General features: G+C 42.0%; 1 protein-coding gene across 5 annotated transcripts in view; it reads left to right on the top strand.

Moving 5' to 3' along the window:
* Positions 1–2547: 2547 nt before the first annotated feature.
* Positions 2548–25095, top strand: part of TSPAN18 (tetraspanin 18) — an 86535-nt gene continuing 63987 nt past the window's right edge. For 2 of the 5 annotated variants that reach the window (XM_075838040.1, XM_075838039.1), the window contains exon 1: positions 2548–2971. The gene's annotated coding sequence lies outside the window, so the exon portion shown is untranslated. Of the gene's footprint in view, positions 2972–18472; positions 18496–23494; positions 23639–25095 lie in introns of those variants that run through there. The other 3 variants (XM_075838043.1, XM_075838042.1, XM_075838041.1) reach the window with 3 other exon arrangements.

Genomic DNA, 25095 nt, shown 5'->3' with positions numbered 1-25095 from the left:
ACGCAGACTATTAATGTCTGAGATGGGAATATTCCTTTAAGGGGAAAGGGCATGTATGCATTTTCAGGGTCTATTTACACTATTCGGTCACGTTCCGTGTTTTGTCACAGTTTTTGTGGCTTTGTCGCAATTTCACAAATATTAGGGTATGTTCACACACACTAATTACGGACGTAAATCGGGCGTATTAACCCCCGAATTACGTCCGAAATTACGGCTTGAATGCGTTGACAAACATCTGCCCATTGAAAGCAATGGGCTGACGTTTGTCTGTTCACACGAGGCGTATATTTACGCGCCGCTGTCAAAAATGACGGCGCGTAAATAGACGCCCGCGTCAAAGAAGTGACCTGTCACTTCTTGGGGCGTAATTGGAGCCGTTATTCATTGACTCCAATGATTAGCAGCGCCAATTACGTCCGTAATGGACGCAGCGTTCAAGCGCCTGCACATTGCGTTACAGCTGAAATTACGGGGATGTTTTCTCCTGAAAACATTCCCGTAATTTCAGCCGTTATGGGCGCTGTCGTGTGAACATACCCTTAGGGTATGTGCACACAACCTATTTTCAGACGTAATGGAGGCGTTTTACGCCTCAAATTACGCCTGAAAAGACGGCTCCAATACATCTGCAAACATCTGCCCATTGCTTGCAATGAGTCTTACGATGTTCTGTACAGACGAGCTGTGATTTTACGCGTCGCTGTCAAAAGAAAAGTTTTTTTGAGCCGTTTTTCATTGTGTCAATAGAAAAACAGCTCCAAAAAAAACGCATCAAGAAATGTTTGATGCTTTAAAAATGGCTGAAAATCAGGTGCTGTTTTCCCTTAAAAACAGCTCCATATTTTACAGCTGTTTTTACTTTAGCGTGTGAACATACCCTTAAGATTTATTTTCCCCCGTAAAGGGATATTCCTATCTGAGACATTTCTGGCAAATCCACAGTGAATGCACATCAGGTGAGGATCCTGTGGATGTCCCATAAATGTCTGAGAATATAATACCTCTAGCAGAATTGTGAGTGCAGCTCTGGAGTACAATGCAGGATGTAACTCAGGATCTGTACAGGATAAGTAATGTAATGTATGTACACAGTGACTCCACCAGCAGAATAGTGAGTGAAGCTCTGGAGTATAATACAGGATGTAACTCAGGATCAGTACAGGATAAGTAATGTATGTACACAGTGACTCCACAGCAGAATAGTGAGAGCAGCTCTGGAGTATAATACAGGATGTAACTCAGGATCAGTACAGAATAATAATGTAATGTATATACAAAGTGACTCCACCAGCAGAATAGTGAGTGCAGCTCTGGAGTATAATACAGGATGTAACTCAGGATCAATACAGGATAAGTAATGTAATGTATGTACACAGTGACTCCACCAGTAGAATAGTGAGTGCAGCTCTGGAGTATAATACAGGATAGAACGCAGGATCAGTACAGGATAAGTAATGTAATGTATGTACACAGTGACTCCACCAGCAGAATAGTGAGTGCAGCTCTGGAGTATAATACAGGATGTAACTCAGGATCAGTACAGGATAAGTAATGTAATGTATGTACACAGTGACTCCACCAGCAGAATAGTGAGTGCAGCTCTGGAGTATAATACAGGATGTAACTCAGGATCAGTACAGGATAAGTAATGTAATGTATGTACACAGTGACTCCACCAGCAGAATAGTGAGTGCAGCTCTGGAGTATAATACAGGATGTAACTCAGGATCAATACAGGATAAGTAATGTAATGTATGTACACAGTGACTCCACCAGTAGAATAGTGAGTGCAGCTCTGGAGTATAATACAGGATAGAACGCAGGATCAGTACAGGATAAGTAATGTAATGTATGTACACAGTGACTCCACCAGCAGAATAGTGAGTGAAGCTCTGGAGTATAATACAGGATGTAACTCAGGATCAGTACAGGATAAGTAATGTAATGTATGTACACAGTGACTCCACCAGCAGAATAGTGAGTGCAGCTCTGGAGTATAATACAGGATGTAACTCTGGATCAGTACAGGATAAGTAATGTAATGTACACAGTGACTCCACCAGCAGAATAGTGAGTGCAGCTCTGGAGTATAATACAGGATGTAACTCAGGATCAGTACAGGATAAGTAATGTAATGTATGTACACAGTGACTCCACCAGCAGAATAGTGAGTGCAGCTCTGGAGTATAATACAGGATGTAACGCAGGATCAGTACAGGATAAGTAATGTAATGTATGTACACAGTGACTCCACCAGTAGAATAGTGAGTGCAGCTCTGGAGTATAAATAATGCAGGATGTTACTCAGGATGAGTATAAGATCAGTAACGTACACAGTGACTTTTTATGTTCTATATACAAACTGTTGGAGGTCAGATATGGACCTCTGGACGTGATCACAGCAAAAAAAGTTCTGATCACGAAATCTGGAGAGACTGGTGAATCCCCAATGATACATAGTAACTGGTGTGGAGTATAACGGGAGCTGTGTGACTGGGTGATATGAATGAGGCTGAGCACTGCTCACTCCTCCTCTCCCCTCCTCTTGCTGATGATGATGATGGTGGTGCTACAGCTGGAGAGAGACCAGCAGACTGCACAGTGCAATAGTCTGAGACACACTGCCTTGTATTGGATGAGACAGACAGTGTATGTGAGAGCTTCACTCTTGTAATAACTGGCATATACTGGGTGACTGGCAGCATGTGACTGCAGCCACTACCACCCTGAGCAGAAGACCCTACACTCAATCCCTGGATCATAACACCCAGTGTCCTGCACCGAAGCCTGGACTAAAACTTTCACCACCCTGCTGGACAAACTCCTAGACTGGGCTGAACCACCACCACCACCACTACTACCACCACCACCACCACCACTACCACTACTACTACTACTCCATCTCTCTTGCTCTCCAACTCTTAGTGGGATTAATTGCTGCAAAGTTTACTCCATTCAACAAACCAGGGTGAGTCTTATCTATTATACATTCATCTGTTACTGTATAGAGATGTAGTAGTTTGTCAGAGGTAGCAGAGCTGAGTTTGTCATGTGTCACATCCCATGGTGATCTTATGATCTCACATAAACTCTAAAGATTTTACATAGGACGTCTACTAAACCTGCTCAATTCAGAGATATAGCACAAGGAACCGAAAATTCAGCTCTACTATAGTAACAGAAAGAGGTTTGAAGATGTGCCATTGACAGTTGTCTTTCAAGAGTTTCTGCAGCAGCTCAGGCACTTTTGATGGGCTGGTCACTATTTTATCCCAGTAAATTAACCCCTCTCTCTGCCTGTCAGTCACATAGCATAGTGTCTAATGACACACATCTTAGGGCTGTCATGTGTTTGCTACATGTGCAGTCAATGACCCAGTGGACTGAAGAGCTTACAATCTACCCCCATGCTGACATTCATACATTCACTATCTTGTCTTTATTTATATGAATTGTTATTCTTATTATTATTGTATTTATTTACATAAGTGTCAATATTTTACTTTTTGTGCAAATGTTGATTGCATATCAGCAAAACACTATCAAATGTAGCAGTGCTGTGCCTTTAAGTTAACCCATTCACCACTGCTAGTTTTTGCAATCTTAGCAGAGATCTTTAAGGACTGTGTTTGGAGTTAATTTGGATTCCTCCCTTTTGTATTGCAGTGTGTTCAGCTGTACATGTAGGTGGCCTGGTAACAGGCAGTGTGTGAAGTTCAGGCTCCTACTTTAAAAGCCCCTTGTATGGTAAAGTTATACATTACAGGCATGTGTCAGCAACAGGGAGGAGGGAGGGGGTGCAACAGGAGATATCACTTAAATAGCCCCCAGGGCCAGGGTATTGTTATGATGATGATAATGTAAGTGAGATATTTGCATACAGATGAAGCAGAGCTGACTTTGTGATTTATTTATTTAGTGCTTTAAGTTAAGATCCTGTGATAGTAGTAACCCTAACCTGCTGTCCTATGTAAAACAACATTGACCTAGACCTCAATGTGTTTATTTTACATAGGACTGTAGGTTATTTTATTACTATATCTTGCAGTCCTAAATAGATAAATGACAAAGACATCAATGATATAACTCTTAATGTGTTGTTTTACATAGGACTGCAGGTTGGGATTACTACATTAGGCTTACTACTACTCTATATCTTGACTCCAGAGATGCGGCCCCAAATATATCAATGACAAAGTCAGCTCTGCTACATCTGTATACTGTTGTATTATATACATTTCAATGTTTTTCTTCACAAGGAATTCATTCTAATCTTTATTACACACTTAAAAAAGCGCAACTCCAGTGCACTGCAAAAAAACGACTCTCTTCCTGGAGATTTTCCTGGAAATACCTCTTACTGCTACTGTATAGCAACAGAATTAAAAAAAAATCTCATTTACTAATATCGAGCATTCGGCCAGAGTAGTAAAATACAGAGGCGGCCAGAACACAGAATAACTGCAATGTGTGACTTGGGCTTTGTTGAACTTTATGTGAGCAAAAATTTCTATATTGTTGTAAATATCTGTAAATGCATCTGCAAAAAGTGATCGAGCAATAGCAATAAGGGGTTAATAAATGTTACAAGGAAAAAAAAGTGGCTCTTGAGGGAGACTTGCATCTAACTTTAAATGGTGTCGGAGGTGACCTGTGAAGCTGCACCTAAAGGATTGCATTGAGTCACAATCAGAGGTGTAGAACTCCAAATGCGTCCTAGCCCCAAAAATTGGGGTGCTTATGCAAATTCTGTTCTGATCATTTTATAATATATCTTCACAAGGGACAGAGCTCCACCTTTTCTCTTCACACAGCCATAAGGATAAATAATAAAATTCTGCCTGCCTGCACCCCCCACTAGAGGGAGCTAATTGCATAAAGATTTATACAGGTCCCATTGAACTGATTAGGGATTCTAGAAATCTGTATGCCCCGAGCTCCCCACTCCCATTTAAACGGCTGACCATATACTGGTCAAATAATCGACCTGTTCTGTATCTTGGCTACTAGAAGTGGGTCCTGGATCTCATCTCATAGTGGCTCAATTTATTTCAATGGAGACTGCACCCTAGAGTGTAATAGAGAGATGTCACCACCGGGCTTGTCTATTTTAGTAAATACTTGAAATCACATTTCTGGAAAATATTTTCTGAGAACTCTGCATTGTGACGTACCTCTGTGATTCCTCCTAGAAATGTATGAATAAATTGACAACCGTCCTTCTTCTCGAAGGGGCGTGTCCCAATACAGTCCCACTCTCAGCTCTGATTCGACAGTCAGTCTGTGTAGGGACACGCCCCCAACTGGTAACACCCAGTTGTCAATTTATTTATAAATTTCTAGGAGGAATAACAGAGGAACGGACAACGTAAAATACTAAGAAAAGATGCTCCGGAATCGTTATTTCAAGGGAAATACAATTATTTACCAAAACAGACATGTCAGGAGATGTGAGGGCTTCTTTTTAACCCTTGTGAGAGCTTTGAACGTTTCTTAGTTATATATTCCAATCTGGGAAAGTTGGGTGACAATCAATATAGCCGCCGTTGAATCACACACCCAGCTTTCCTAGAGTGCTGTGATAAATATGCTTATGTCATATACATTCCCCAGTATCACTGTATAACTCGGCAGAAATGCCATTTGGGGCTCTAGGAAAGCTGGGTGACCACCTCTGTTGGAGCTATAATGGTTATAATAATTAAGGCGGCTCGAATTTTCCAGATCAACGTAAACCTAATATACAGCTGGAGAGAATTTATAATAATGTGATGACTGAGGGGCTTATATCATGAGATATTAGCGGAAATGACTACAGTATAAGCATGTCCAGAGACTCTCATCATCCTCTAGTGCTGACTGAGCCGTGGAGCTAATAAGTGTATAACTCCGGTCACACATACATGAAGGTATTTATTTGCATCGCTTTGCTGTTGAGCGGGGAAATCTCGTGACTTGTGTGTGAATGATTTTCCCATTTTGGAGTTGATTAAAATGACCGAGAAAAGTGGAAAAAGTTGCAGTCCCCTTTAATTTAATAAACCATAATTTAAAAAAATGCTGAATGTGTAAAAAATTTTTGCTGCCGCAAAAATCGCAACACGTAGCTTTCTGTTGGGGGATTTGCATCCCCATTGAATTCAATGGGAAAAAACCCACAACGGAAATTCAACAAAAACGCAGCATAAATTGCCAGAATTAAATTCGTCACCGCAGGTCAATTTATTAAAGTTTACGCTGCGGGTTTTTTCCTGCAGCGTGGGCATCAGCTTTTCCAAATCTCATCCACTTTGCTGCTACTGTAAATGCTGCGGAATTTCCACACAGAATTTCGTTGCGGAAATTCTGCAGCGTTAATGCTGCATAGGAACCCGGCCCGAGGGTGCAGTCACATGCGGCATTTGTTGCATAAATTTCAGCGACTGAAAAATCATTTTAAATTTATCTGAATGTGGTTGTTTCTGCACCTGGCGCAGGGATTTCTACAAATACCTTTCGGATGAATGGAGCCGATTTTCAGTTGCAGAAATTTTTGGCCAAAAATCTGCGTGTGTGTATTTATCCTAAAGGCATATTTTTCATACTACAACTGTCCGGAGATCGAGATCTGTGGAGAAGTTGATTTTGGAACTTTTCGGTCATTGTCTTGGAAAGTCGATCATGCCAAACAACCGATCTGACCACAGATCAAGGCAGCGATCGATCGGTCGATTTATCTTTTTAAAGATCGGAGCGGTCACCCAGAACGATGACTTTCACAGAACAACCATGAACGAAGTTGGACAGAAAACGTCCGTCTGAAATCCGTAACGTATGGCGAGCTATGGAACATGGAACATTATGATTAGTGGGTGTCTGACTTCTTAGACCCCCCCCCCCCCTCCAATCCTAAGAGTGACACGCCCAAAGACCCATTGAATTTTTCTCTGCCCAGCTCCCTATGCTGCGGTTGCAAAACTACAACCCACACATGCCCTGCCGAAGTGCTGCTACCAGAACATGCTGGGAGTTGTAGTTTTGCAACAGTTGGAGAGCTACAGAGTCTCCTTCCTGGAGTCTTGCAACCAACTAGGCAACATTGTTTCTTCTGTGGGTGTTTCCCAGTACATGGAGGTGCCAGGACACCGTGGTATGACTGTTAAATGGGCTGTGGGTCATATCTTACACCATGCCCGATTTGTATCCCTGTCGGGGGAAGTTGGCGGCGGGCTGACATGACTAATGCAGCTCAAAGAAAAATTAGCATCTTGGAAACTTGCTATTGTGTTTCCTGTCATTGAAAAAGTGGAAGTATTTGTGGAAGGTAGTGCCCATCATTTATCAAAGATGCCGAACCAAAAAAAAAACGGGCAATGTTGCTCATAGCAACCAATCAGGTTATGTGGTGTCAAGTGGCAGTGGAAAGGGGCCTGATTTTTATCTTTGCTATTGGGTCCCTGGTCCTTTATGTACGCCCCTGGCACAACCTTCTCCTACCACCTCCTTCATGCCAATTCCTGCCTCTGGGGCACCGTTTGAGTCTTTGGATGACCATGGGACATAGTTATAGGGGGTGCAGAGGTAGCAGTCACACCAACGTCCTGGTGTCTGAGGAGTCCCAAGTGCCCCTCTGCCATGTGAGAAGACACCAGTATTATGAATGGCACATGGTAGGTGGGGGTCCTGTGACAGATTTTGCATTGGGGACCCCGGAGCTTCATATCATTCTGGGACAACCAATTCTTATGTGTCCTAAATTTTGGACTCAATGGGGGGAATTTATTAGAACTGGTGTTTCACACACCTGTCTTAAACTGAAATACATCGGAGTAAAATGCGCCAAATTTTCTCTTAGTCCTAAGGAGACCGAATCAAATCTACGCCTGCTTAATTATTTATTTACCCCATTACCCCCCAAAAAAAAAAGTTACCCCATTTTCCGTTTTTAGAAACGTGCTGGCCCAGCTCCATCCCGGTTAACCCCACGCGCTTTGCAAAGTGGCGAGAGGAATGAAAAGTTGCAGATATGGCATGTGCCTAAATGTGCACGTTTTTTTATTTTTTTTTATGCCACAAAAAATTGTCACAAACCTGTTAAAAAAAATGCGTTATGAGTCAGTGGGCTTTGCGAGTGGCATTCGGTTTTCACGCAAAAAACTATTATTAGTTTGTCGATATTTAATGTCTAAACCGTCGTGTCATTGACTGTAATCCGGTTTCTCTGCTGGAGAAATCCTCGTCTGGACTTCTCCCAGAATCCGTTCCTCACCCGACACTGTCTCTTCGTCTTTTCCGCTCCGTCTGAAGTTGCTGCTCGTTCTTCGCGTCCCTTATCCCTGTGGTGCAGGATTGTTTCCCTGCCAGTGTCATGGAGGGTCCAGGCCGCCGCTCATGTTCCCAGGCTCTTCCTGCTGATTGTTTCCCTGCCAGTGTCATGGAGGGTCCAGGCCGCCGCTCATGTTCCCAGGCTCTTCCTGCTGATTGTTTCAGGTCTCATTTATTTTCCGATACAAAGTAACAGACCCAGATTGGTGTAATCTCTGTGTATTAGACGGTGAGGCCGAGGTGCCCGGCCAGCAGGACGTCTAATGCAGCGTGAAACTACATGTAATAAAATATATTTTTCCGTCTCGCTCCATTACACTGCGTGCAGTATGGGAAAATGCAGGTTAAAGCACTACTTCGGTACATTTCACGGAACGCTGCGTCTGCCCCTGCCAGTGGCGACATAAGACACACAGCTCCAGCCTGGGCATCTATCAGTACTCTGCCCTCAGAATGTTAATGAACCCCGTGTCTAACCTTGTGCCTGATTCCCAGCAAATAACACCGCTCAGGCCCGTATCCCAGTAAACCCCCCCCCCCCCCCCCCCTTCGCTTAATCCGCAAAGTGAGGGGGAAATGTCACGGTAATCCAAAACTACAAGCTGCTTTATATGGGTAGCAATGAGGATTGGCAGCGGCGGAGAATGTTAAAGGGCAATTCCGGTTACAGTTCATATTGACATCCGTGACACGGCCGAAATTCCCAAACGACATGGTAAAGGCATTTAAAAAATATATATTTGGCGTGATACTTTTTTATATCCTGGATATCCCTCCCATTAAGGTTCAGATTTCATATTCTCTCACACTGGGAGGAGCTTTCTCTTGTGCTCATTGTCTCCCCCTGCTGGTTTAAGGCACTATGCATACATTTCAGGTAGAGAATACTAGATTAGTCTCCACTACTGTTAATGTATATCCAGCCTGGAAAAATCTGCCCTGGATTTGATGTCAGTCACATATGAAATTGTTATTTTAACAGGCCCATATTTTTCACCATAGGGGGCAGTAGTTAGTGAGAGTAAAGATATTAAGCTTTGGTTCGGTCTCTGAGCACATTCGGCATATACGCTGAACATAAAGCTCTAAGGTATAGCACTGCATGCAGCACAGTTTTTTTTCCCCATCAAAAATGGAATCTGCGGCGGAGGCTCCAGTAGCAGATGTGAACAGAGCCTAAGAGCAGTGGCAAGAGTAAGGTGGTGGGTCAGTAGCCTCTGACTCTCTAAGGATGGACAACCTGCCCTGCAAACCAGAATAATTCTAAAATATATCTCTCTATTAATATTAAAGGGTATGATTACTTTTGCAACCATATTTATTGCCCTATTGCATCTAAAACAAAAATGTAAGAAACTTTGCTGCAGAAAAATACAAACTTCTACGTTGTTAACACAGCTCCTATGCAGACCTATGCGTTTCTATGGTTACAGACTACAAACAAACCCTGTATGTAGTCCCACCCTTCAGTACTTTACTCTATTTCTATTCTAGATGTAGTTGGGCAATAAACGTATGGTTGAAAAAGTATTCATACCCTAATGTGGACTCCTAGGCCAGGACCTCTAGTGATCAGCTTACTATGGGAACCTCAAGTCCAACTCATTATCAGGTTGTCTAAAGTAGACAACCCCTTTAAGGCTTACGGTTACACACACGCTAACTATATGACTGGACAGGTTTCGGCTCCGTCGTTCTGGCAAATTTCTATCATGAGAAAGACACAAATTGCAGCTTGTGTGACTTATGTGGTTGTAATTATAGGATTAAGCAAAAAAATTTTGCTATGTCGATGTGGCCGCTGCGTATACAGCTCGTTTATTTTTACCTCCTCGACCTGCGGAACATGAGAGTGAACCCTTGGGATCTCCTCAGTAACGAGATGCTGAGGCAATAGATAGATTTACAGCCTCTGTTTTGATGCAGATGTCAGAGGCGGCTTAACCGTCACCTGAGGGATCACGAGATCGACAAAAATATGTGGTGACAGGTGCGCGGGAAGAAAACCCGCTCATTAGTTGTTACATTGTTGCAGTTATTGATAGCACATTATGAGAGTCATGGACCTTGTATGATCAATAATGATCGACTGGCCGTCCGTAAGATTTTCACTGACTTCTGATCAGAGATATACAAGGCCATATATACCATAGAGGTGGCTGTTATAGGGTCAGCAGGGTAGGGGACTGCCCTTATACATCCCAGCCCCATCAGTTTCCGTGCATGTTAAGAACCAAGCAAATAAAGGTAGACCCTGCCGAGGGTCGTGCCAATCTTCTCGGTGTGTGTGAATAAATGCCGTAACTTGAAATGGAGCCCCCGTTCTGCTATACCAGGCGCTGGCAACCCTTGGCACTCCAGCTGTTGTGAAACTACAACTCCCAGCATGCCCTAGCAGCCTTTGGCTGGAAAACTAACGCCTTTGGCTGGTTGGCCGTGCTGGAAGATGTAGTTTCACATCCGCTGGAGTGCCGAAAGTTGGTGGGCCCTGCTGTATATACTCCTATAGTAACCTGAAAATGAGATTATTCCCATGGTGACTAGTAGTAACTCCGCTTCGCCCTTGTCTGACCTTCATCCCGCTTCCTAAACACATCTTTAATAGGCCTAACCCCCCCCCCCCCCCTACCCAATAATTTAGCAGTTGGAGGGGGGATAGTATTCCTTAGATAGCAGATTCCTGGAGAGAAAGGGGAAGAGCGGCACTGAAACTTCTCTCGACCCAAGCTCCGTTGACGGGCACTATATTACGGGCACTGCTACTCCTCAATATCTAAATCCATAAATCAAGATTCCAGACATTATCTGTCCAATTTTTATGCATTATTGGTCTCTATGGGGCTTATGGAGGTAATATAAGGGGTCCCCCTATAGAACCCCCCATTAGCCAGGGAGAGCCACCACATGATGATTTCCATGGGCACCTTGTAATGTGTTATTCCCCCGCAGCCTCACCAAACAGGATATTATCGATCACCGCCAGTTGCCAACAGTCCAAATTTTGGCAGGACTTTCCCGCAAATCGGACCGCAAAAAAGTTGGGTCTATACTCAAAGGGGGCGTTTCTGGAGCGGTTTGGTGTCAATCCTGTGCAGATCGGTGACAGGTGTTCAGTGATTTCCCCCGTAGTATGTAAGGGCCGATCATGGGGTTCCCAGCAGCAGGACCTTCCACAGTCTGTTTAATTTGGAAGGATGATGGGGGTTGGGATTTGGCCCTTAGTATGTATCATGGGGTCCTAGTAGCAGGACTTTGGGTTGTTTAATTTTAGGGATGATGGGGGTTGGGGTGTTAGACTACTTTGGGCTGGGACTTGTTCATTGTCTATGGCCTGCAAATTGCACCATAATAAAACTGAACCATGCCCCCTCCGTTATGTCTGTAGCCCCCTCCATCAGACCACCGCATGCAGTGTATTATATGGAGTATAAATAATCTACAATTGCTGCCCTCTGTCAGGCGCTGGACACATTGGCCTGTAATCACGTGCACATGTTGTCTTTAGGAGGTTAATGGCGGAGCTGCCACCCATGGTGACAGTTTTATGTGTCCAGGGTCCACCCTCTAATCTGTGGTGATGAGGAGGAGCGGTGTAATACAAGGCTATGGAGCAGCGGCTGTCAATCAAGCGGCTGCCACTGATCTGCAACGTGTGCAGCGTTTTTATAGCCACACGTTATAGGAATTAAGATTCAACATTGTGTTCTCCAGTGGCTCATATTGACACCTGTGCGAAAACTTCAGGAACTTGTCAGGACTGGAAATCTGCATGTTGTGTAGACTTGTAAATCTTCAGTCTAATGATAGAAACCAACTCTATGATTGAAGGGGTTTCCAGTTTTTATAAATCCGGAGAACCGGATTAATCATTGTATAATGAAAAGTTCTGCAAATTTCTAATATACTTTGTGTTTAAATTCCACACCATTTTCAAAATGCTTGCTGTCAGTGAATAGAAATATTATTGGTTCCATCCACAGGCTTAAAAACCATAGAGGCCTAAAACGTCTCATTGCTGAGAGTTTGCTACAATTATATCAGCTTAGACAATCCTCTTCCCCAGGCTGATAAATTTCAGCTTCACTGATGATACATTGTAACAGGACAGGAAAGACACACGTTGATGTGTTTAGCTCACAGAGGATTGCCTAAATGCGCTAGTTACAATAGTATCGAATCGGCTGTTAGAAGTATTGGGTCTGTACAGTTTTTAGCCTTTGGATGTCAACAAGGATGTTTTCTATTCACTGACACAAAGCAGAAGTCTTGGAAATGGTATCATATCTTATACATTAAATTAGCTTTGTCTGGGAAAACCATTGATGGACTGTCCTTAGGATAGTGGGGGTCCGACTTCCAATGGAGCTGATCTGCAGTACCAGGCACAACTGCACGTAGGGACGAGCCTTTATGCCTAGATAAACAATGAAGGGGCCCCCTTTATACTGCTGGTTGGTAGGGGTCCTGGGGCCCGGACATCTACCAATTACACATTGATGGGTCAGTAATCTTAGGCACTCCAGCTATTCTGAAACTACAACTCCCAGCATGCTTTGAACAAAAGTTTATCATTCCACCCAAAGGCTGTTAGGGCATGCTGGGAATTGTAGTTTCACAACAGCCGGCGTGCCGAAGATGGCTGACCCCCTAAGCATGGTGGACCCTCATGTGTTAAAATTAGAAAAGAAGGCCGTTCTATCTCCAAGGCCATGTTGATAGACGAGGCCCAATGTCTATGAGGGGGGGGGGTGGGGGGTCTGATTAGAGATAATGTTGCGACACGGCTATAAACCTTTTTATATCAGATTGTGACCAAACTGCATCATTACCGTTATGTCTGTCGCTTCATAGCGCTGTATATAACGCCGAGCTGTTAGTCTACGGGAACGTGGCAGAAAGTGAAAAGATGAAAACATTTTTAATGAAAGAATAAATAATATCCCCACCCAGAGCTGAACACGATCTGTATGTTATGGGACAACGTTCTCAAGTAACAAAAACAACAATTAAAGGCTATTTCCATAAGGGCTTATTCAGACGAACGGGATATACGTCCGTGCACGGACCTATATTAGTCTATGGGGCAGTGCAGACAGGTGCGTGATTTTTACGCTGCGTGAGTCCGCAGCTAAAAACTCACGACATGTCCGTTCTTTGAGCATATTTCGCGCATCACGCACCCATTGAAGTCAATGGGTGCGTGAAAATTACGCGCACCACACGGAAGCACTTCCGTGGGACGCGCGTAATTCGCGCAACAGCTGTGAAAAGGATGAATGAAAACAGAAAAGCACCACGTGCTTTTCTGTTTACAAACATCCAAATAGAGTGTCATAATGATGGCGGCTGCGAGAAAACCACACAGCCACGCATCACACGGAGCTGTTAAGTGCCTTTTGCACGCGCAAAACGCACACGCTCGTGTGAATCCAGCCTAAGGCCCCATGCACACGACCGTGCCCGCAATCACGGCCCGCGATTGCGGGCACGGGCGGCCGCTGACTGACAGCCGAATTTTCGGGCCATGCTCCCATACAAAGTATGGGAGCACGGCCCGCAAAATGCGACAGAGCGGACATGTTCCATAATTCCCGGAACATTTCCACGGCACTGACACCCTTCCGTAGTGCTACGGAAAGGTGTCAGTGTTCAATGAAAGTGAATGTCTCAGTTTTTGCGGACTGCAATTGCGGTCCGCAAAAACGGAGGTTTTTTACGGTCGTGTGCATGGGGCCTAACTCTTGATAGATCATAAATTAGATTAAACAGCGTTGTGTGAGCCAAGACCAGATAGGGAATATAGCATATACTAGTATATAATATAGTAAGAGAAGCCCCAACCTCCATAACGTGAGCAGCTTTCATTTCAATGGGTCGGTAATGTTAACAGATATATTTACTAGGTTCTCCACAATAAGGGCCCAATTACACGTAACATTGTGGTGCAGTCTGGTCATATAGGGGCAGTATTATAGTAGTTATATTCTTGTATATAGGGAGCAGTATTATAGTAGTTATATTCTTGTATATAGTGGCAGTATTATAGTAGTTATATTCTTGTATATAGGGGCAGTATTATAGTAGTTATATTCTTGTATATAGGGAGCAGTATTATAGTAGTTATATTCTTGTATATAGGAGCAGTGTTATAGTAGTTATATTCTTGTATATAGGAGGCAGTATTATAGTAGTTATATTTTTGTATATAGGGGGCAGTATTATAGTAGTTATATTCTTGTATATAGGGAGCAGTATTATAGTAGTTATATTCTTGTATATAGGGGCAGTATTATAGTAGTTATATTCTTGTATATAGGAGCAGTGTTATAGTAGTTATATTCTTGTATATAGGAGCAGTGTTATAGTAGTTATATTTTTGTATATAGGGACAGTATTATAGTAGTTATATTCTTGTATATAGGAGCAGTATTATAGTAGTTATATTCTTGTATATAGGAGCAGTATTATAGTAGTTATATTGTATATGTGGGCAGTATTATAGTAGTTATATTCTTGTATATAGGGGCAGTATTATAGTAGTTATATTCTTGTATATAGAGGGCAGTATTATAGTAGTTATATTCTTGTATATAGGGGGCAGTATTATAGTAGTTATATTCTTGTATATAGGGGCAGTATTCTAGTAGTTATATTCTTGTGTATAGGGGGCAGTATTATAGTAGTTCTATTCTTGTATATAGGGGCGGTATTATAGTAGTTATATTCTTGTATATAGGAGCAGTATTATAGTAGTTATATTCTTGTATATAGGGGGCAGTATTATAGTAGTTATATTCTTGTATATAGGAGCAGTATTATAGTAGTTATATTCTTGTATATAGGGGCAGCATAATAGTAGTTATATTCTTGTATATAGGGGGCAGTATTATAGTAGTTATATTCTTGTATATAGGGAGCAGTATTATAGTAGTTATATTCTTGTATATAGGGAGCAGTATTATAGTAGTTATATTCTTGTATATAGGGGCAGCATAATAGTAGTAATATTCTTGTATATAGGGGGCAGTAGTATAGTAGTTATATTCTTGTATATAGGAACAGTAGTATAGTAGTTATATTCTTGTATATAGGGGCAGTATTATAGTAGTTATATTCTTGTATATAGGGGCAGTATTATAGTAGTTATATTCTTGTATATAGGGGGCAGTATTATAGTAGTTATATTCTTGTATATAGGGGGCAGTAGTATAGTAGTTATATTCTTGTATATAGGGGCAGTATTATAGTAGTTATATTCTTGTATATAGGAGCAGTATTATAGTAGTTATATTCTTGTATATAGGAGCAGTATTATAGTAGTTATATTCTTGTATATAGGGGCAGTAGTATAGTAGTTATATTCTTGTATATAGGGGGCAGTATTATAGTAGTTATATTCTTGTATATAGGGGGCAGTAGTATAGTAGTTATATTCTTGTATATAGGGGCAGTATTATAGTAGTTATATTCTTGTATATAGGAGCAGTATTATAGTAGTTATATTCTTGTATATAGGAGCAGTATTATAGTAGTTATATTCTTGTATATAGGGGCAGTAGTATAGTAGTTATATTCTTGTATATAGGAGCCGTATTATAGTAGTTATATTCTTGTATATAGGGGCAGTATTATAGTAGTTATATTCTTGTATATAGGGACAGTATTATAGTAGTTATATTCTTGTATATAGGGGGCAGTAGTATAGTAGTTATATTCTTGTATATAGGGGCAGTATTATAGTAGTTATATTCTTGTATATAGGGGCAGTATTATAGTAGTTATATTCTTGTATATAGGGGGCAGTAGTATAGTAGTTATATTCTTGTATATAGGGGGCAGTATTATAGTAGTTATATTCTTGTATATAGGAGCAGTATTATAGTAGTTATATTCTTGTATATAGGAGGCAGTATTATAGTAGTTATATTCTTGTATATAGGAGGCAGTATTATAGTAGTTATATTCTTGTATATAGGGGGCAGTATTATAGTAGTTATATTCTTGTATATAGGGGAAGTATTATAGTAGTTATATTCTTGTATATAGGGGCAGTATTGTAGTAGTTATATTCTTGTATATAGGGGCAGTATTATAGTAGTTATATTCTTGTATATAGGAGCAGTATTATAGTAGTTATATTCTTGTATATAGGGGGCAGTATTATGGTAGTTATATTCTTGTATATTGGAGCAGTATTATAGTAGTTATATTCTTGTATATAGGGGGCAGTATTACAGTAGTTATATTCTTGTATATAGGGGGCAGTATTATAGTAGTTATATTCTTGTATATAGAGGGCAGTATTATAGTAGTTATATTCTTGTATATAGGAGCAGTATTATAGTAGTTATATTCTTGTATATAGGGGGCAGTATTATAGTAGTTATATTCTTGTATATAGGGGCAGTATTATAGTAGTTATATTCTTGTATATAGGGGCATTAATATAAATGTGGAACTCTTTTTCGTTGCACCATGGAGGGAATTCCATTTTTGTATAAGGGATTTGTTGAACATTCCTAAGAGATGTAAGAATCTGGCTTTTCTTATCGCTTGTCAGGAGGACCTAGAACTCTGGTCTGGATGATGTCTGATTTTCTGCTCTGAGCTCTCTGGATTAATGGGTATTAGGTTTATTTGAGATTTCACGCCCCACATGTTACCGTGTGATAGGTGCCTCAAATCTCTCAGCTGTCCTGTCTGATTCAGAGCTGTTGACAGATGAAACGTGAGAATGTCCTGCAAATACTGTAAAATCCATGAAGCATCGTGATTCATTAGTCTTTTAGTAATAGGAAATATTATTACATGAAGATAACCAGAGACAGATGTGGGTTTTGAGTAGTTTTAAGTTGCGTTTCAAGAAACGGCTGAAAAAAAAAAAAAATTTCCCAAAAAAATGAATATGGTTGCTTTTCTAGAGTCCCGAAAGGCAAATCTGTCCATTCATTAATCTATCCTACTTTTTGCTGCAGTAAATGATCCTCCATTACTAATTTCATATTACATGTAGGTAGATTTACTATTCAGTACTCTAGGAAAGCTGGGTAACAATATCTGTGGAGCCATGGGCGTCCGTACCAGAAAAATAAGCCCATGCAGCTCCTTCGGGGTCCTTGGAAAGAATGGGCCCATCTCTGGTTGATCCCATCACCTTTACCACACCTTCCAACATTTGCATCCCCATTCGCAGGACACTTTAAGCCCCACTCCCGATCCACATGGGGACGTCTACCAAACCTTCTGGGAACACCCACTTTTATTTCTAATTTGCACCCAAATTTATGCCCAATTTGCAACCCGCGGGATGAGAACTTGTGCGCCACTCCAGATAAACTGCAATGTTGGCAATCAAGGGGGTGAGAATTGGTCTAAATGTCATTGAAAGGGCGCGGAGGGGAAAACAGACACCAGGTCCTAGGGGGCAAAACGCGGAACCATAATGGGGGACCCAGTTTGACCTTCGCTATGGGGTCCTCTGTCTCCTCTCTCTACCACACCACATGTTACGTAAGTCTTTATGGACTGGATTTTAATATGGGGGTTAGTTTTTAGTATGCACCCTTTTATATTGCCACCGTCTCCTTGCCCACCCCCGTTGGTTTTCTTGCTGCAGCTGCTAGGATCGTTATAAAGTGCCGGGATCCGTGTTATTACAGATTCATTAATGAGTAGGGATTTGCTTCTCTAATGATCAAGTTTAGAAATGATCCAGTTAAGCCCCCGCACCCCCTCCAGAAACCTTCTCATCCTCCGCACAGCACTCCAGCCTCACTCCTGAAACTTTATATCAGCCCTGGGACTCTGCCGGCTGTTGGCTCCTTCTACACAGGGGATTGCCAAATGCAAACAGAGTGCGGCTTATGGCTGGTACATGAACCTTGTCTTTCAGCATTTAACTGTTGTTGTAGGATTTTAACTGTATCCCACAAAAAGTGCCGTTTCCTTTTTGCTGTGTTCTGCATTTCCGCCTTAAGGGCATTTCCACCTTAAAATAAAAAGTCCTTGCGTTTGTTTTCCTGTGCCAATAATTTTCTGCTGTTTTGGTGGTTTTATCTATGACAAACAAAACGACTGTTATTACAGCTCCTAGTGGGTGGCACCCAGCTTTCCTGATACCCTGAAGGGTATTTCTGACCAGTTCTAATATAGTGATCTAGGAATGGGGGAATGAAACACGGCTTTAGGGTAAGTTCACACTTAGTGTAAATACTACCGATTCCGTTGCGGAAAATCGTCAGCATAAGACAGTAGCAGCCGAGATGAACAAACCTCCTCCACGCGCTGCGTAAATGATGCACGGAAAAAAAACGCTCAGAAGGTGAGTTTTTTTTTTTTTATGTCGCAGCTTGTCAATTGTATTTGCGTAATCGCTGCTTTTTTGTTGCAGGTTTTCCCCATTGAATTTAATGGGGAGGTAAAACCCGCAACAAATAGCAGATGTTGCGTTACCCAGAATTCTGTGCTGCTTTGTCCAGGCTAGCCTCCAAGGATGACGTTTCACCCCATGTGACCGCAGCAGCCAATCACAGGCTGCCGCGGTCACATGGGATTAAACATCATCCCCGGAGGCCGGGCTGCAGAATGTCAGAGGGTAAGTATGTGTTTTTTATTTTTTTATTTAATCATTCTGTTTTCTGCAGCGGACATTCTGGCCGGAAAAAGTGCACCGCAATTTGGTGCAGTTTTTTGACCGGAATTCACTGCGGCGCCCAGGACGGATACGCTGTGTACCTTTTATGTAGCGTGAACACAGCCTAAAGGGTAACAATTGTGGTTCTGAAGTTTAGGGAAACTGACCAGCATGATGGGAGGCTTTATTAGTCATCACCCAGCTTTCCCAGGAAGAGATATACCGGCTTATTAGAAGTGCTCTGACTGTGACCACATTGCAGAATATATTCGAGAATCACTTACGTATATGGCAATTGCTTAATATAATGAGATCAGAATTGTTTTCCGTGAACTGAACCGATGCAGGGCTGCTGGAGGAATCTCATATTTGGAGTTTCCACCGGGAATTGAACATTTTTTTTAAATTTTGGATCAGTCTTGAAACTAAAAGAAATCTGCTCCCTGGGAAAGCTGTGTGACCAGCAGTATGGCCACTATTACATCTCCCATAGAGGATGACACTCAACTTTTTCAGACTTTATAAGGGGATGGGCAACTACCTAGATTTTAACTTTTTTGGTGGCCCTATTGCTATGTGATCACCCAGCTTTCCCAGAAACAGAATTAAGAACATGTGTTTACCATTGATGCTTCCTTATATGCTGACGAGCGTCTTCTCTTTCCCCTTATCTCCGTATCTGGAGGTTTGTTGGTTGGAGAGCAGGATGTTCTGTAGGAAATGTTCTTTTGTTCTCTACGTTATTCTTATCCGCTGCGGAAATCATTTCCACCACCATCATTTCATAACGCAGGGATAAACTTTTTATATATTCATACATTCTGGTTACCAGCGCCTGTGCCTGGCATGACTGGAGTATCACACAAAGTTGAGCTCCAGCTTATAGAATGGAATGAAAGCAATCGGTGGGTGAAAATTCCTTTTAGTCTGGCATCTGATAGTTTGGAAATCCCCAGAATCTATAATCCTTAAAAGGTCCCAACATTCTCATCCCATATTCCAGCTGTAGTGCAATCCTCTTACAGAACAGGCTGCAGTGGTAGGTCAGTCTTCTCCGCCAATCATAAGAGCCAGGAAGGGTCACATGACACACTGCCCTGAAGAGTCCGGTATCTTAGGAGTCAGGGAGATGGGGTTGTATTGTTCTGGCCCTCCCACTGACACTGTGGAGGACAATTTAAGGCGGTCCCTTACACCTAATAGTTTCTTTTTTTCCAGCTACTCTAACCTGGAGGATCCTATCCAGAACATGGACTGGGAAATACTTTACCACATATACCCATCCCCCTTGTAAACCTTCAGAGCAAAAAAGGGTTATAGGACAGACAGGAGGGCGGGGCTATCTATATTTGGTTCCCTAAATATGGCCCTTTAAGGGGCTTTTTAGAGGGCACCATTGCATTTGCTGGTTTACACTTTGTTCTGGTGCCCGAATCTAAATGAACTTCTCCAGATGGTGATTTCCAAGGGGTCGAGAAATAGCTTGCCCCATATGTCCCTCCATCTATTCAGCCATTCATCAGAGCCAAGAAGGTCATATCAACGACTGCTCAAGAGTCAGGTGGCGGGTTGTCTTCTACTCGCCCCCTAAATGGCCTTTTGGAGGGTCATTTAGAGGGTACTATTGCATTTGCTGGTTTAACCTTTGTCCTGGTGCCCTAATCGGTAGGAACCAACCCATATGGTAGGTTCCCAGGAGCTTTGAAATAGCGTGCCACATATACCTTGACCCCTATCCAGATGGGACGTAAAAATATGGGATGCAGAGGTAACATTTGCTCCCGGGTGCTAGTGCCCAATGGCCCCTTTGCCACATAAGACACCAGTTTTATAAAACGCTCATGGTAGGTGGGCATTGGAGTCCAGGATCTTCATGTTCCGCCTCTGTATTGGTAATTGCGATGGCTGATAATTACCCAGTAAACTTCTCCCCTTCTCGTCTCCACTGCATTGCGTTTTTAGACAAGCATCGTCTTCTTCTAGTAATATTTATTAATATTGAGATTAAAGTGTATTGCATATCTTCATTGCTCGGGGGAACAGACTTATTATTAGGACCGCAGATTTCTCCAGATATTTCTTAATGTTGCTTTCCATTTGTTTTCCATCCTGACATTTAAGAAAAAAATGGCTATTAAAATATGAAATTGTAAAGATCCAAAGCCAGCTCTTAATAATGAAATGATGTGCTGCGCCAAGGATACAAATTGGATCTAGAGTTTCTCATCTCTGCCAAGTCGCTCGTTGGTGCAGGTGGCAGGGTAAATTGGCTGGCACACCTGGAGGGATGGGTTCAGACCCCACCAGGGACATGTCTGTCTTTCTCATCTAGGAGCATGCATCCTGTTTATACGAGCTGCAGGGTGATGATGGACGCTTCAGTTGTCTTTCATGTCAACGCAGGATCCCTAGGGCTCAGTTCGGGCACTACAGGATACATCCACCCTCAAACAGGGAATGCTATATAAACATCAAAGTTAAGCCTGAGGTTTGGGGTGAGCGATCTGCTTCAATAATGAACTTGGAAGAGCGATCAGACCTGTTTTGATGAACAGAATTCCTCTAGTCTACAATGTACTATTGTGTATGATGAAGATATAGCAGAGATGAATATGTTGTTCAACACTTTGAGGATGCATGCGGATAGATCATGCAGTAGCTTTATCTGCAGTCCTATATAATGCCACAGAGAACACAATGTGAGATCTCTATAAGTTCTGCCAAATAGCAAACTCGGCTCTGCTGCATCTGTGTAATGTTTTTTTTAGGGTTACATACACAAGAAATTTCATAGAATCCAGTGACATGGTAAATTGCTTTACCCCCGTAACACCATGTGTTTTTCCATTTTTTCCACGGCCCAATTTTTTAATACACCCAATTTTCCACAGAGCCTGAATACATCTACATTTAGTGTTAAGAAGAGTTAAAGAGGAGCTGTCACCTCTCCTGACATGTCTATTTTAGTAAATACTTTTTTTCCCCAGGAAATCACAATTCCGGATCATCTCTTCTTAGAACTCTGCGTTGTGCAGTTCCTCTGTTATTCCTCCTACAAATTTATGAATAAATTGGCAACTGGGCGTTACCATTCCCCTTATCAAAGGAGTGTGTCCCTACAGTCTCACTGTGTAAGCTCTGATTGGACAGTGTAAGACTGTGTGTAGGAACACCCCCCCCCCCCCCAACTGGTAACACCCAGTTGTCAATTTATTCATAAATTTCTAGGAGGACTAACAGAGGAACGGCACAACATAGAGTTTTAAGAAAAGATGCTCCCGAATTACAATTTCATAGCGAATACAGTTGATTTATCAAATCAGACCTGTTAGGAGAGGTGATAGGTCCTCTTCAAATCCAACGTGCCCCTCCTTCCAATTGCTCTACCTGTGCAATTTTCCCAGTAGTAGCCCCCTGTTCTTTATGGATGAAGTTCTAATTTTGCAAACAACAACAGGACATCCATTGTTATTGTCAATCCTTATAAATGGGCACTTTTAGTACCCCAGAACCAAGAGCCGTACCCACTAGGGCGCCCCCTGTTTATAGCTCCTCACAGAATTGGAAATCGTAGAGGTTCTCATTGACGGCCAAAGTCCTATACAGCGGTGGTTGCTTTTTGATGCGTTTCACATGTTGAAAAACGCGTCAAAATCGCATGCTTTAAGATTCCCATCTACATCAATAGGAAACCGAATTATAGTGCATATGGGCGTGTTTTTTTTTTTTTACAAACGCATGTTTAAAAAAATGTGTTGTGTAAAAAAAAAAAAAAGGAAGCGTCCGCCTACGCACCAAAAACGCAACTAATTCCCATAGTTGTAACTATGCCCCAAAAAACTAGCTTAAAACGCGTAAAAAAATGTGAATGCACATATTTTGGAAGGCGCTTTACAAAAACGCGAGCGTTTTTGACATGTTTACACGTCCTGTTTTTTTCAGTGCCGTTTAAATAAGGCCATAGGGGTCCTATACTTATAATCCACCTACCCATAAGTCCTTGTGTTAACCAGAGTTTTGTAGAGGAATGATTATTGCTCCATATTGTGTAAATCTTCTAAATCCGGGCTTGTCAGACACTGCCGCTATTATTGGACACATTGTATTTCACTTTTAGATACAATTTTGCAAAAGGTTAAAATCTGTAATAAGATGACTTTGTAACAGAGGGAAGAATAAGCCAAGGACCTGCTTTCAACATAGCAATAGCCGGCCAAGAACCAGGCCGATGTAGTCATCTAGGGAAGGGGGGCTAGCGGGACTGATCCTTTAATCCATATTTAACCCATCTGCTGCAGGATAATATGTTCTGGTCTTCTCCAGGGATCTCTGTACATCAGGTCTTGTCTGCAGCATGGCATCGCTAGACCGAAAAACTTTCTATACTATACCCATAGGGTCCATATAACAAATGCACATCTGATATATTGTCTTTTACCATAGAAAATAAAAGAATTTACTAGGAAATATTTATCCTCGAATGCTCTTTGTTGTGTCCATTACTACATTTAAAGGACTGGGCATCGCAGCATTTCCAGGCTCCAGAATGGGAAAACCTGCCTAGTTGTGTTGACAGGATGCCTACATAGAACCCTATGGATGATTTTGAAATCTATGGATTTATGCATATAAAAAAAAAAAACACTCAATCCTCAGAAGAAGATTAGAGACTGCCTTAAACGGAGGTCTAATGTGCAGGTGAGAGGGACGGAAAACCTGTATCTAATAGAACATACATGATGATTTTGATATAAGTAGACTGATATTTTGTGTCGTCCTCGTTCTGGGATGGTGACATCACCATGCCTGGCTTAGTGATGTCACTTATAGTGAGAAGATTGGCTGGGTATCAAAAGTGGTCAATGGAGTAGAAAGTAATAGGCTCCAGGGACCGCTATGGGTCCATTTCTCAGTCCTAATGGGCTCATTCAGTTACTAGGCACTGACCAATTGCCGGACCATGCCGACCACCTGTTATATTGGATATTCAGAGCTATTATAGGCAGACTGATCTGGGTCCTGGACTAGCGGACATAACCATGCCTGCTTTAGTGATTTCACTTATAGTGAGAAGATTGGCTGGGTATCCGAAGTGGTCATTGGAGCAGACAGTAACAAGTTCCAGGGACCGCTATGGGTCCATTTCTCAGTTCTAATGGAACTCCATGGGCTCCTTCAGCTACTGGGCACTGGCAAATTGCGTGACCACAAAAAAAAACTACAAATCGGTTCAACAAATTAATTTACAGAACAAAATACAGAGAAGTTTATTGGTAGTGACCAAGGAAGGGATGATTCAGAGATATAGGATGGTAACTGTTATGTACCGGTAGATTTGCGTCTGGTTTACCTAATGAATAATAAAAGAAAAATAACGAGATGTGCCGAGAAATCCTAACCTCTCTGCAATTAACCGATTCATTGAATTTCAATATCAATTATGCCTGTGTTCTTGTGTACATGAGATAATATAAAGCAGACGTGATGCCCCCGGCCTGTCCTACCTCTAAAAATCTGCAAAACACCATGTCCTTGGGATAAGATGGTGCCAATTAAAGCAGTTTAATGAGGCCTTCATGCAAATTAGGCTGATGCATATGTATGAATCCCACGCTGCTACGCAAAACTTTCTGTTACTGTGATTAAATAATCCTATTGTAAATCCGTAGTTATATTTTTAATTGGTTCTTTTGCACATGGAGTGAAAATTTGCTTTTTTACCCCAGTGGAAAGACCGGACACGGCTGGAATGCACATTCACATATTAGGGCTTTGTATCTCCGGGGATGGAGGCTAAAAAGAGAAGGAAACACTTTATCTAATCAAGAAAGCTGTGCAAGGAAACTTTTTAGTAATCCGGATTTCAGTAGTCTGGAAATTCCTCTAATCCTGTACATTTAATGCAAAATCTCCCTATGGTCCGTAATTTTGGGAATGGGGAGTAAAATCGTCCACACAGCTGAGATACAAAACTGGGGTGAGAATAAGGCCATGTCGTGGGGAAATGGTTGGACTTGATCAATTTTGCACGCAGTGTTTGGGAAATATCGGTGCAATACCCTTTTTTCATAGTCCGCAACAGGATCGGAGCATGTGTAATGGTACTGCGATATATGTCCCATGCATGGCCGGGACAAGGCAGCTACCTAGGACAC

The sequence above is a fragment of the Rhinoderma darwinii genome, chromosome 9 (assembly GCF_050947455.1).
Source record: "Rhinoderma darwinii isolate aRhiDar2 chromosome 9, aRhiDar2.hap1, whole genome shotgun sequence".
Classification (NCBI taxonomy): Eukaryota; Metazoa; Chordata; class Amphibia; order Anura; family Rhinodermatidae; genus Rhinoderma; species Rhinoderma darwinii.
This window is presented reverse-complemented; position numbering and strand designations above follow the sequence as displayed.